This window comes from Marmota flaviventris, chromosome 13, assembly GCF_047511675.1.
Source record: "Marmota flaviventris isolate mMarFla1 chromosome 13, mMarFla1.hap1, whole genome shotgun sequence".
Classification (NCBI taxonomy): Eukaryota; Metazoa; Chordata; class Mammalia; order Rodentia; family Sciuridae; genus Marmota; species Marmota flaviventris.
In genome coordinates, this window is record NC_092510.1 from 71520133 (window position 1) to 71532471 (window position 12339).

The following is a 12339-nucleotide window of genomic DNA, read 5'->3' on the forward strand; positions in this document are numbered from 1 at the left end:
GTTGTGAGCCGCCACTCTTGGAGCTGTTGAGACCTCAAATAGGAGTTCTTATTGTTAGTTTTTGCAACAACAATAACAACAAAATGAAAATCCTGATTTATTCAGTGATTACCAAAAACTGAAGGACAGAAAAATAATCTTCAGCTTTGCGTGTATACCTCATAATATAACATGACTTTGGACCCAAATGGGCTCTCCAAGCTACCTGGTGGGACCCTGGTAACAAAAACTCCATCACTCAAATCTTGACCAAACATAATGGGAATTCAGCCCCTCATTTCAAGCACTGTGCCTAGTTACAGAATCTTAGAAGAGATCATCTGGCCTGGCACACATGGAACCCTATTCTGTTTGGATTCTGAATGTGAAAAAGATTCTTCAAAAGAAGCTTCAGTTCTAGGGAAATGTGATTTTAACATTTTTGTATATTTCATTTTTTGCAAGGGGTACTGGGGATTGAACTCAGGGACACTCGACCACTGAGCCTCATCCTCAGCCCCATTTTGTATTTTATTTAGAGGCAGGTCTCACTGAGTTGCTTAGCGCCTCGCTTTTGCTAAGGCTGGCTTTGAACCCTTGATTCTCCTGCTTCAGCGTCTGAAGCCACTGGGATTACAGGTGTACACCACTGAGCCCAGCATGTATTTCATTTTTTAAAAAATTTATATATTTTATTATGTTTCTGGGACTCAAGCCCAGGGCTTCACACAAGTGCTTTAACATTTAGCTAAACCCAGACTATTATTTTGCATTTTAAAGAATGAGAAAACCCAGGGAATTTTTTTAGTTTAATTTTCACAAATTTTTAAGTTGGAGAAATGCAAAACTAGAATTCTGTGTTTTTTCTTCTTATTGTAAGCCTGGCAAGAAATCCTTTACTGGGTGGAGGAGGAAATTCCCATGGGATACTATGTGTCCAATCTTAGCGGTGTCTCCACAACTTTTCTAGTGTTGTCTCTGGAGTTGGTGTTTGGATCTAAATTCTGGCTCTATCATTCACTAGCTGGGTAATATGGGATGAGTAACTTAACCTCTCTGTATCTGAGTATCATTATCTTTATAAATAAGGGTAATTATAAAACCTACTCCTTAGTGTTGTTTGGTATTATTTCAAATGCTTAGCATAGTGTCTATTCCATAGAGGTCATGTAATGACCCAGGTGTGGTGGCACATGCCTGTAAGCCCAGCAACTCGGGAAATTGAGGCAGGAGAATCACAAATTCAGGGCTAGCCTGGTCAACTTAGTAGGACTCTATCTTAAAATAAAAAATAAAAGACTTGGAAATGTAGCTCAGTGGTAGTGCATCCTGGGTTTAATCCCCAGTACAATTATTATGCATTCTAAGAAACTTTGGTTCTCGACATTAGTAGGAAACTTCCAACATTTATTTGATCCAGGTCATTGTCCAAACTCTTTCATTTCTATTCCAGGTTAGCAGACTAGATAGTTTTCTGTTTGTTGTTGATTTCATTAAGTACTGGGAGACTTTAGCTCTCCTAAATAGAAATCAGCTATATAGCAGTGTTCCTTTAAAGAGGATTAACATCCTGATAAAAGTGTAAAAAAAAGGGTGGGGTGGGGTGGGTGTGTATATAGCTCAGTAGTATAGCACTTGCCTGGCCTTTACAAGGTCCTGGGTTCAATCTCCAGCATTGGAAACAAAACAAAGTAAAATACCTTTGTTCTGCAGAGGTGGTGGACCTTTGTGGTCTACCAGTTGTCCCAAATCCCAGGTGTTGCCTGTCCCTTTTCTTTTGGGTTTCTGAGAGCCTAACCCAAGGTTTCGCACAGGCAGCCTTTTGGTGAGCTCCTGTGCTCTTCGCAAATCTTCAGGGCAGCTCAGAGGGACAGGCACAGGGAGGGAGGGAGAACTGAGGTGGATGCAGCTCTGCACCATTGTTTCAGATGAAGACTGAGAGCCATAGATTATGGAAAAGTCGCCCACTCAAATGCCTGCAGAGAGAAGGCAGGTAATGATACACACCGTGAGCGAAGTGGGCTGGGTGTAAAGGAAAACCCTACAGGGCAGGCAGAATACTAAATGTCAACTGACGCTCGGATGTGAGTATTAACAGCATGGTGGAGGCTGTGGGAATTAAAGAACATACGGTCTATATAAAAGAGGCCCTCTATCAGCTCTGTTCTGTTTTTCACAAGAAACGAGAAATGCAGATTTTATTTAAATAATAATAATAATAATAATAATAATAATAATAATAATTATAAAAACACTTTGTAGGCAAACACTGTGCAAGTGAAAGAAAACACATTTCCCTCATAGGACATGCATGTCATCAATTTGCATCTGTGCTTCGAGTCTTTGGGCTTCTCCATTCCAATCTCTCAACCAATGTAGGAATTCTTCTTGTCTCCCTGTTTGAACTCTTCCCTGGTGCCATGGTCACTTCCTTAATAGGCTCTCCATCCCACTGTATAAACATTATGTTTACTGATTCAAAATTGCCTTTGTGGAATTTGCTACAGTTTGTCCCCCTTTTTCCTTTTGGGAGAGATCTTAGTCTGTGTTCTGTTGCTGTAACAAAATACCAGAGGATGGATGCTTTGTAAACAGAGGTTTATTTGGCTCTCAGTTTTGGAAATGGAAAATCTAAGATTGGGGCAGACCTATATGTTTGGCCTCCATTGAGGGCCTCCCTGGCTATGCTTCCACATGGCAGAAAAGCAGAAAGAGAAGTAGCTGTGGGTAGAAGGTGCTAAACATGTGGGGTGGTTTCACCTTATGAGAATCACTTTTGTGGGAACTAACCAGGGTCTTGTGAAAACTCCATTAGTCCTTTCAGAGGTCAGCACCCCCAGTGACAGCCATCTTCCATGAGGCTCCACCTCTTAGAGGTTCCACCACATCTCACATTCCACGCTGGAGACCAAGCTTCCAGCACATGAACTTCTGGGTGACACTGAAACCACATCAGAAAATAAGGCAACGCCTCTAATGTATGAGGACTTCCCACAGGAGGAGACAGTGACATGCTGGGCTCTCCTACTGCCCCAGTCTTCCTTGAACTGTGACACCCATGAAATGGGCTCTAGGCTTGTCACTATCCAGTTCCTTCCTCCAGACCTGCTCCTTCAGAAACTTCATGATCAGCACTGGAGTTCTGGTGGCAGGACAGACAATTATGTAGACACCTTGTACCTTTCATCTCCCAGGTGCTGAGCAAATGGCGACATCTTCCCTGCCAAACTGCATCTCTCCTTTTCCTTGTGGTGCTGGGGATGGAACCCAGGGCCTTATGCATGCTGGGCAAGTGCATTACCACTGAGCCGCACCCCCAGCCCCACATTTCACCCTTTGATGTTATTTGGGGGTAATCAGGGACTGGAGAGAGGAAAAGTCTCATTTCTGCAAAGCCATGTGGAAAAGCAGGACAACTTTACTGTGGAAGGCATTCCTTTGAGATGATGCATGCGATTCTCACAGATGCTGTGTTTGTGTATTACCTGGGACCTCAGAATCTCTGAGGTCAGCAATGAGATACAGAAGCCCATCTCAGTCATTCAGGCTGCCGGGGAGTCTGGGGATAGGTGCCAGGCATCTCTGGAGAACACAATGTTGGGCAGGATTGAGCCTCCCCAAGAAGTATGGGTAACCCCAGCCATGACCTTGCAAGGGTGGGAGAGGATGTGGGTGGGCATGTCATTATACCCCCAAGGCCTGAAGAGCCCCTCCCTACTGTCCCACCCAGTCCTTTCAGAACTTCTCACCAGAACTGGGTTTTGTGCTGGGGGCAGGAGTGGTGCCTTGAAATTGTGGGGCCCTGAGGGATGTCTGTGTAGGGGGAGCAGCTATAGGTTTGGGGATGAGGTTTCCCCAGCTTTGAAAGATATCACCTCTGAATAGAATTAATGATGACTCTGCAAGGAATATACAAATATAAATATAAACACGTGCAATTTTTTAAACAAAAATGTCATCATCTCCCTAAGCATGGTGCTGCACACCTGTAAACCCAACAACACAGGAGGCCGAGGCATGAGGATCACAAGGCCAACCTCACTCAGCAAGGCCAGCCTCAGCAACTTAGCAAGGCTCTAAGCACCTTAGCCAAGGTCCTCTCACAAAATAGATGGGGGGTGGGGAGGCTGGGGATGTGATTCCGTGGTTAAGTGACCCTGGGTTCAATCCTTGGTACAAAAAATGAAATGAAATAAAATAAATAAAAAGGAGATGTAGGTCACTGGTAAAGTACCCCTGGGTTTAGTCCCTAGTACCAGCCCCACCCCCCCCCACAAAAAAGAAGCTGTCATCTCACTGTTTCTTCCTTAATGTTATATATACTATGGAGATCTTTTAAAGCAATAGGTATAGATCTACCATGTTCTCTTTTACAGCTGGACAGTGTGCCATAGCATGACTGTATCTTAACATTAAGGTGAGTTCTAATTTTTTCTAAATATTAGAAAAATATATTGTAGGGCTGGGGCTGGGGCTCTATGGAGAGCATTTGCCTCGCATGTGTGAAGCACTGGATTCAATCCTCAGCACCACATAAAAATAAATAAATAAAATAAAGGTATTGTGTCCATCTACAACTAAAATATATATATAAATAAATAAAATGAAGAGGGACAGGGTCGGTGGGCAGCCTGACAAAGGGTCTTGTCTCTATACAGCTTCTGCTATAAGAACTGCTTGGGAGCTCTGCCACTGCCGCTTCTATCCACAGAGCTGCCTCTCCCAGACTCCCCTGCCCTCCAAATCAGGTCCCTAAGACCCGGGATCTGCCAGGGGCCAGTTTCTGTATCTAACAGGCATTGCTCCAAGCTGTTGGCTTGCCTTGAGAGGCTCTCAGACTGGGGCCTAGACTCTTGGGAGATGCCACAGGTGAATCTCAGGAGTCTGCACCTCTAATAACATTAAAATAAAAGATGTGTTTTCATTTCAAGATAATCTAAACAAAATTAAATAAGCATACCTGGGTCATCTGCAGCCAGCTACTTCTGCTGAGACAGATGAAGACTGAATAGATGTTTGGCTTTTATACAGAGGCTCTAAGCATAAGTTTATGTTTTAGTCAGCTTTTTCACTGCTATGACTAAAGGACCCGACCAGCACAATTGTAGGGGAGAAAAGGTTTATTAAGGGGCTCACGATTTCAGAGGTCTTAGTCCATAGAAGGCTGGTTTGATTCCTCAGGGCTCCAGGTGAGGCTGAACATCATGGCGGAAGAGTGGGCAGGGAGAACCAATTCACATGAAAATCATTTGAATGATAATGATTTGAATCATGCTCCAGATTCAAATATATACCTCGCAGCCACTCCCCCAGTGAACCACTTCCTCCAGCCACACCCTACCTGCCTCTAGTTACCACTCGGTTCATCTGTCACTGATTAGGTTAAGGTGATAACCCACTCATTTCTCCTGTGAACCTTCTTGCATTGTCTCACACATGAGTTTTGGGGGGACACCGCACATCCAAACTGTAACAGTTTATATCTATTTTGAATGTAACCAGGGACCTTTATTAAAAGACTTTGTCGTCATTGTGCCCTTTGGTTTTTTAGTTTGAGGAACCCCGCCCTAGGTCTTTTCCATAGGAATTCCAATAGGAGAAAAGTGTCTTCTCTTTGTTTAGAAACTGCAACTTCCTCTTAGTGCCAGAACTTTCCACTTACCAGGCTTGGTACATAAAAGAGTAGCCATCACCTTGGAGAACAAAGGAGGCCCAGCAAACAGCTCTTAAATGCCATGGGGTTCTCCAGGCTGGCAGCTGCCCCAGGTTCACCTTACTCCTGTAGCTTCTGGTGTGGAGTTTACCCTGTGATCCAGTCGATGGAGGTGTTTCTGGCATTGGCTTCTGTACCTCAGAAGCCATGGCACTCAGGGCCTCAGAACCACGACTATGAGGGTCAACATGTTTCCTGTTGCTCATCGCAGTGGTTTGCATGATGTTCATCCCCCAGAGTTCACGTGCAGGAAGTGTGGTCCTTAGTAAGGCAGTGTTGAGGGGTGGGACCTATAGTGTGGGGTTAGTGGAAGGTCATTAAGCCATAGGGCATCGCCCCTGGAAGGCATTAATGCTGGTGCTGGGGAGTGAGTTCTTTTGAGAATGTGTTGTTATAAAGCAAGGCCACTCCATACACTTGACCCTCTCTGTACCCAGCCAGTTCCCTTTCCACTTCTCCACCATGTTGTGCTTCAGCTAAGGGCACCCTCACCAGAGGTTGAACAGAGTCAGGTATTTTGTTATAGAAACGCAAAACAGGCTAATGCATCTATGTCACCCAATGTCAGTAAGAGTGAGCATGCCCAGTGAGCCCAGATGATTATCCGAACTCCCCCTTTTCCCATGCTTAGTTCTGGGAAAGGCCAGTTCCTCTCCAATGTTTCCATGAATTTCTGAGAGTGTGTGTGCTCATGGTCATTTCTTACTCCGTATTCCTGCTTGTGCAGAGAGCATATTTTCCCCTCTCGTCTTATGGTTGCTTCTTTCCCTTATTTTGGCCTCTTTCCAAACAGAATTTGTTCTCTTCCTGCATTTGCATCAAAACCCACAAGACTTTTGCTTGTATTGTGAATGTTCCTGAAGGTTTAGGGACATTTTGCTGAGGGAGTGAAATGAAAAGAAGGGAGAGAAGGGACAGGGCTTTCTTTTTTTTTTTTTTTTTTAAGTGTTTTATTAGTTACTGATAGACCTTTATTTATTTATTTGTTTATATGTGGTGGTGAGAATCGAACCCAGTGCCTCACACATGTGAGGCAAGTGCTCTACCACTGAGCCACAACCCCAGCCCCGGGACAGGGCTTTCTTCCTGCCAACGCAAATGACTTAAATTCAACTGCTTCATATCCCTATTCTTAAGTCTTGTAGCTATGATGCCATTACTTGACCATTGCCCCCTTCTAGAACCCCCACTCCTCTCTTCCCCCACCAAGTTTCCTGCTGTTCCTAACAGAACTGTCGTTCTGTCTTTCTCACCTTGCCCCCCACATAGCATGCCAAGATTCTTTGGCTAAGAGTCCCTCCTCAGATGACTTCTTCTGTCCGGAGGAGTTGGATGGCGCGGCCTGCCCCCCTGTGCTTCCTATACCGATTCACCTTACGAGCATTCCTTTTGTCTGGGAGCAGAACAACGTTTATAAAGCACTTTTACCTACCTGAGCCTCTTTAACCATCAGAACAACCCTGGGTGAGGTATTATGTCTATTTTATAGATGTAAGACCAGAAATTCAGAGAGGTTTAGTAGCTCATGCAAAACCACACACTATGTAAGTGAAGGAGTAGAAATGCAGAAATGCTCAGGACTTACAGTTTTGAGATAAGACCCCTCATCACACACAGAGGATGCTTGCTGTCTTATCATCCAGAAATCTGAGGCCACAGGAACTCCAGGGTAAATAATTAGCACAACAGCCCAGTTGCCCTCAAGGGCAGCTGTAGCAACCCCAGCAGGTAACTGCATTCCACAGGTCAGCTCCCTCCCCATGCTTTGCTTTTTTTTTTTTTCTCCTTTTGCAGGCTAGCTGGCTCCTACTGTCTTCAGGTCTAGGTACAGGCTGGTTATGGGTCCCCGACAAAATTAAAATGCTATGTACTCGGGGCTGGAGTTGTGCATCAGCAGTAAAGCGCTCGCCTAGCACGTGCAAGGCCCTGGGTTCAATCCTCAGCACCACATAAAAATAAATAAATAAAATAAAGGTATTGTGTCCAACTACATCTAAAAGAAAATATTAAAAAAATGCTAAGCACTCTGTTCAAAAGTCACAAAGAATTCTAAAACAGTGACGACAGAGCATCAAGCCAGTCATGGGGTATTTAAAATGATTGTACAGGTGGCAAGCCCTTGTTTGGAGGTTAAGTCCCCAGGAAGCATGTCCGACTCCCCAGTCTGGGCTGTCAGCTTAACACATGCTGTCATCAGCTGTGCAGGCTCTGGTTCAGTGCAGGGGCCTCACTGGGGGCTCTGAAGCCTCCCAGCAGGACCTGGAGGAAGCAGGCAGTGAACTGTCATGTCCCGGCAGACCCTGAGTGAGACCAGGCATGACTGGGTGAGCCTCTGGGACTGTCAGGGGTTTCATGCATTGGTTGGTTCCCCAATCCAAGCGAGGAACGACAAGCCAGGATGTGGGAGGAAAAGAGGTGACCAAGAAAGAACTGCAGAACAGACACCGGTCCTTCCTGGGGGTGCGTATCTTGGTGCCAGTTCCTGGGTCTCTAGGCTAGTCCAATGACATCTTCTCAGCCTCCTAAGGTTTCCTCTGCCCTCAGGAGCCTGTGGGTATCCCTACCCCTCTCCCTACCCAGCAGGGTGTGGGCCAGGGAAATCTTTCCCGCAGGTCTCAAGACCAAGAGATGGGAGGAAGGTGGAATTCTCGAATGTTATGGACCACAGTGAGACTCAGGTGAAGATCCCCTGGCTCCCAAAGATTTCTTTTGGTCCTAAGTGACAGAAACCCTTCTCTCTGCAGAAAATGAGACTTAGTTGCTCTAAACGGAGACACTCAATGCAGATGCATCTTTAGGTGCTGCTTCTCCTTGAGTCCAGATGAGGGGATCAGGGCTCAGTTCCAACCTTCAAAGTGGAAGAGATTTCAAACCTCCTGAAAATAGCGGGCAGAAACCCTGGGAAGGGCTCTGATTGGTTGGGCTTGGGTAATGAACATATCCCTGAACCAATCCCTGTGTCTAGGTGGGAACAAGGGCGGGGCTCCAGATTTCCTCCTATCCTTCCTCCCAAAGCCAGGACTGTGACTTCAGAGGGCAGAAAGGAGGCCCGAGAGGCAGGACTGCCAGTGGCTGCCAGTCTGTTTATACGGTCTACCCACCATCACTCCTCTCCCTGTCCCTGGCTTCTAGGCATTGAAAGCTGATCTCAGGAAGATCCTTGCAGAGGCGAAACTGCTTCGAAGGTCAGGCCCTGGCTGGCTGCTTCTGGAAATTTCTTCCTGTTGTACCTTAGAGGACCCCAGTGTTGCCACTATGATCCAGGGTGACAGCGCTTTTCAAATGGCTTCAACTCCAGAATACCTTTCTTTGAGGCTTGGAAATGTGTTTTTATTTTATTTTTACTTCAGAAATGAGCTGGTCATAATCAAAGGAAGACAAAAAACAAAAACAAAAACAAAACATTTATTAAAAAAAATGGAGTGTGAAGTGCAACACTGCCATCTGGGCCTTTGCCCTGGGCTTCAGTTCACACAGACCCTGCTGCTCAAGGCCAAGCGGAGCATGAAGAACTTGGGTGAGGATGATGATAGGAGGATTTTCTTGAGTGCAGGGGACATCCATCCTTTCAGAGGTGCTAAGAAGAAACGTTTCCATCAGTGGACTCCACATGGAGAGTCGGAGCCCCTGAGAAATGACTCCATGTTCTTCTCCCTTGCTGTTGTTCTACTGTGGTTCTGGGTCGAGTGTGAGGAAGTGGGTTCAGGAGAAAAGAACGAGTCTCACAGCCAGGACATCTGGGTTTCCCACCTGTCCTCTTATGACCTTCTCATTGACTTTGGCTCCAGTGACTGGGCCTCAGTTTCCCCACCTATACAATGAAGAGTTGGATAGGATAGTTTTTCCAATCCTTACTGCTCATTTCTGTGAGTCTAGGTCAGACAGAGAAGGAAGACCTGTCAGGATTCTTGATCATTCCTCTTTGCAATGGGCTTGTGAGGTCACCTTGGGTGAACCATCTACATCCTTGAACATCCTGTATCATGCAGGAGGACTGTAAAAAAGGTAGTGTGGAGTGGCAGGCATTCAGCAGGGCTCTCTTGGGCCAGGATTCAGGAGGCCTGCTCCTAGGCAGATGCCATGATAGAGGATCCTGTGCACTTCAAACCTCTGACCTGGGAATGGCTCTCCTGTGAAGTCTGAATCCATCCCCCTCATTTCTGAGGCCCACACCTGGTCCCACTGCCTGGGTCTTCTCCAGCCTGCTGTGGTCTCCTCTACCCTTGCTCTTTCTTCTAGTCTCAGCAACCACAACTTGGACAAAATGTTCAATGCTGCAAAGTCTCATTGAAACCTGTTTTGAGCCATTGTGAAGATGGCTGCTTAGTAGAACACTGAGGAAGCAAATACGACTCCCAAACTCAGGGAGCTCATGATGCAGGTGGGGAGGGGACCATATGAGCGTGTCCCCAGTGCCATGAGATACAGCACAGTCCTCAACTCAGAAAAGAGGAAGAGAGGAATTCCTGTCAGGGGAACTAGGAGAATGAGATGGAACAGCAGGCTGAGGGCCCAGCACAATGCAGGAAATGTACACAGCCTTTAGATGGCACTCTGGGGTGCAGGGAGAAGCGGCCACAGGGCTGGGAAAGAGCAATGGGCAAAGTCTTGATAGGCCACAAAGGCCTGGAGAGGGGGCTGAGGCTGGGGAGTGAGTGACTTTTCCATGTCAATCAGGAACCTTTTGTTTGCGAGTGATAGGAACTTAGTCCAGATTAACCCCAGCAAAAAGGGCAATTTATTGGAAGAACAGAGTATTCGAGGAAGGCCTAACCAACTGAGCAGGAAAAAGCCCAGATGCTCCTGGCCTTTGGGAGCAGCTAACCACGGACTTGGACCCCATCAGTACCCAGATCTTGTTCCTGTTTCTCTCAGTGGGTTCCATTTTTCCCTTGCAGGGCAGACTAAATTCCTCTACATGGAGGAATCCTGGGAAGGGGTTTATTGCCCTGCTTAGTCAGTTTTCCACCCTTGGGCCAGTCAGAAGTTGGAGCTGCATGGAGGTGGGGCATGTGACTGTCAGCTGAAGGCAGGAAGGGCCTAGCTGACCAGGCACCCCCAGGCTGTTTCTCAGCCCCTTAGTGGCTCATTGAGGAACATGGTCCCAGGTGACCTCCATTTGGGGAAGAGGAGGCATTCAAGACGAGTTTTTTTTTCCTTTTATTCATAAAAACAATTTTGCAACAATTTATTAAAAATTGATACCATGCAGTAGGGGTACGAGAAATTCCTCATTTACATTTGATTCTGGCAGTTCCAGTCTAATTTAAAGCATTTGTGCACTAAACATCATTGGAAAATGCCTTCAGGCCGAAGCCTCTTGGGAAATGGACCGGGTATGTTTGCTGCATATAAAAGAACAGAACCATGGAATAGCTAGAGTCACTTCTGTGTGTCTTGTTATTCTCGGGAAAATTAAAAAACAAGATGGGTAAACCTACAGGATCAGTAAGACAAGAGAATGTACTTTGTGGGTTAACCTAGAAGACAGAGCACATTTGGGAGTCACAAAGGTTTACAGACGCACGCTCACCTCCGGCAGTCCAATACTTTAGTTTGTTTTTTCCTGCTATGCTGGAATAATATTTCTACAGGTATTTGTGTGTGTGCTTGTGTGTGCATGTGTGTGCGTGTGTGTGTATACATTATGTACAATTAAGTGTCTCTTTCCCTTTGAAAAATTAATGTGATCCTTTAAATTAAATTTGGTTTTGGTGAAATCAAGAAAGCAAGTAAATACTGGTAATACACAGAGTGACAACACGATTTTTAGTGCCTAAACAGAGAATGACTTCAACTTGACCTGTGATGTGTGAACTTTTTTTTTTCCCTAAAAGCTACAGTACCTCCGTAACCTCTCCTTGAGGGAGGGGAGGGGAAAGCTGTGCTACGCGAACTGGGGTGTTGGAAATGTTGGCGATGGTGATTCCCGTGGGCCCTTTCGTCAAAGCCTGGTGGTGACAACAGTGTGTTCCTGACTGCAGTGGTTCTGGGAAGAGATTATTGCCTGCCTGTTGAAGCTGCCATTAGGATTCTTTAGGGATGGAGCGAAGTGCTCGGTTGTGCAGACGTCCTGGACGTTGTCATTCAGGCCTTTCTTTAGCAAAGAATGAACCTGTCTAGGAATGTCAGAAAAGTCGTTGGGAGTCTCCCTCCAGCCAGGTTGTTTCAGACAGAGGGCTGTACCGGAAGCGTCTCTGGGCCGCACCCCGGCTGTAGTGAGGGCTGAAGGTCATAGTCACACTGGTACCTCACAGGTCAGGGCTGCTTACTGTTTGGGACAAAGCTTTCCTGGATGAGATCAGGTGTCGATCCTCAGAGTGACCCTGTGAGGTAGGCAGGATGGGTGTTATTTCAACCCCAACCTGTTACAGAGGGGAAACTGAGGCTCAGAGAGAAACTGGTGACTTGCCCAAGGTCACGCGGGGAGTCAAGGGGACTGAGGATTTGAACCCAGGTCTGCCTGACTCCCACGCCAGTGCTCTTTGGGGTTCATTTAATGGGAAGAGTGATCTTATGAATGGGAATCAGTCTGCTGACCGATGGTCCCCAGTGATCCCAAGGGGAGAGCTCACCGGCTCATCTGGATGGAAGGCTGCCTTCTGGAAGCCAAGGGAAGCCCTCAGCCAGCAACTCTCCCCCTGTGA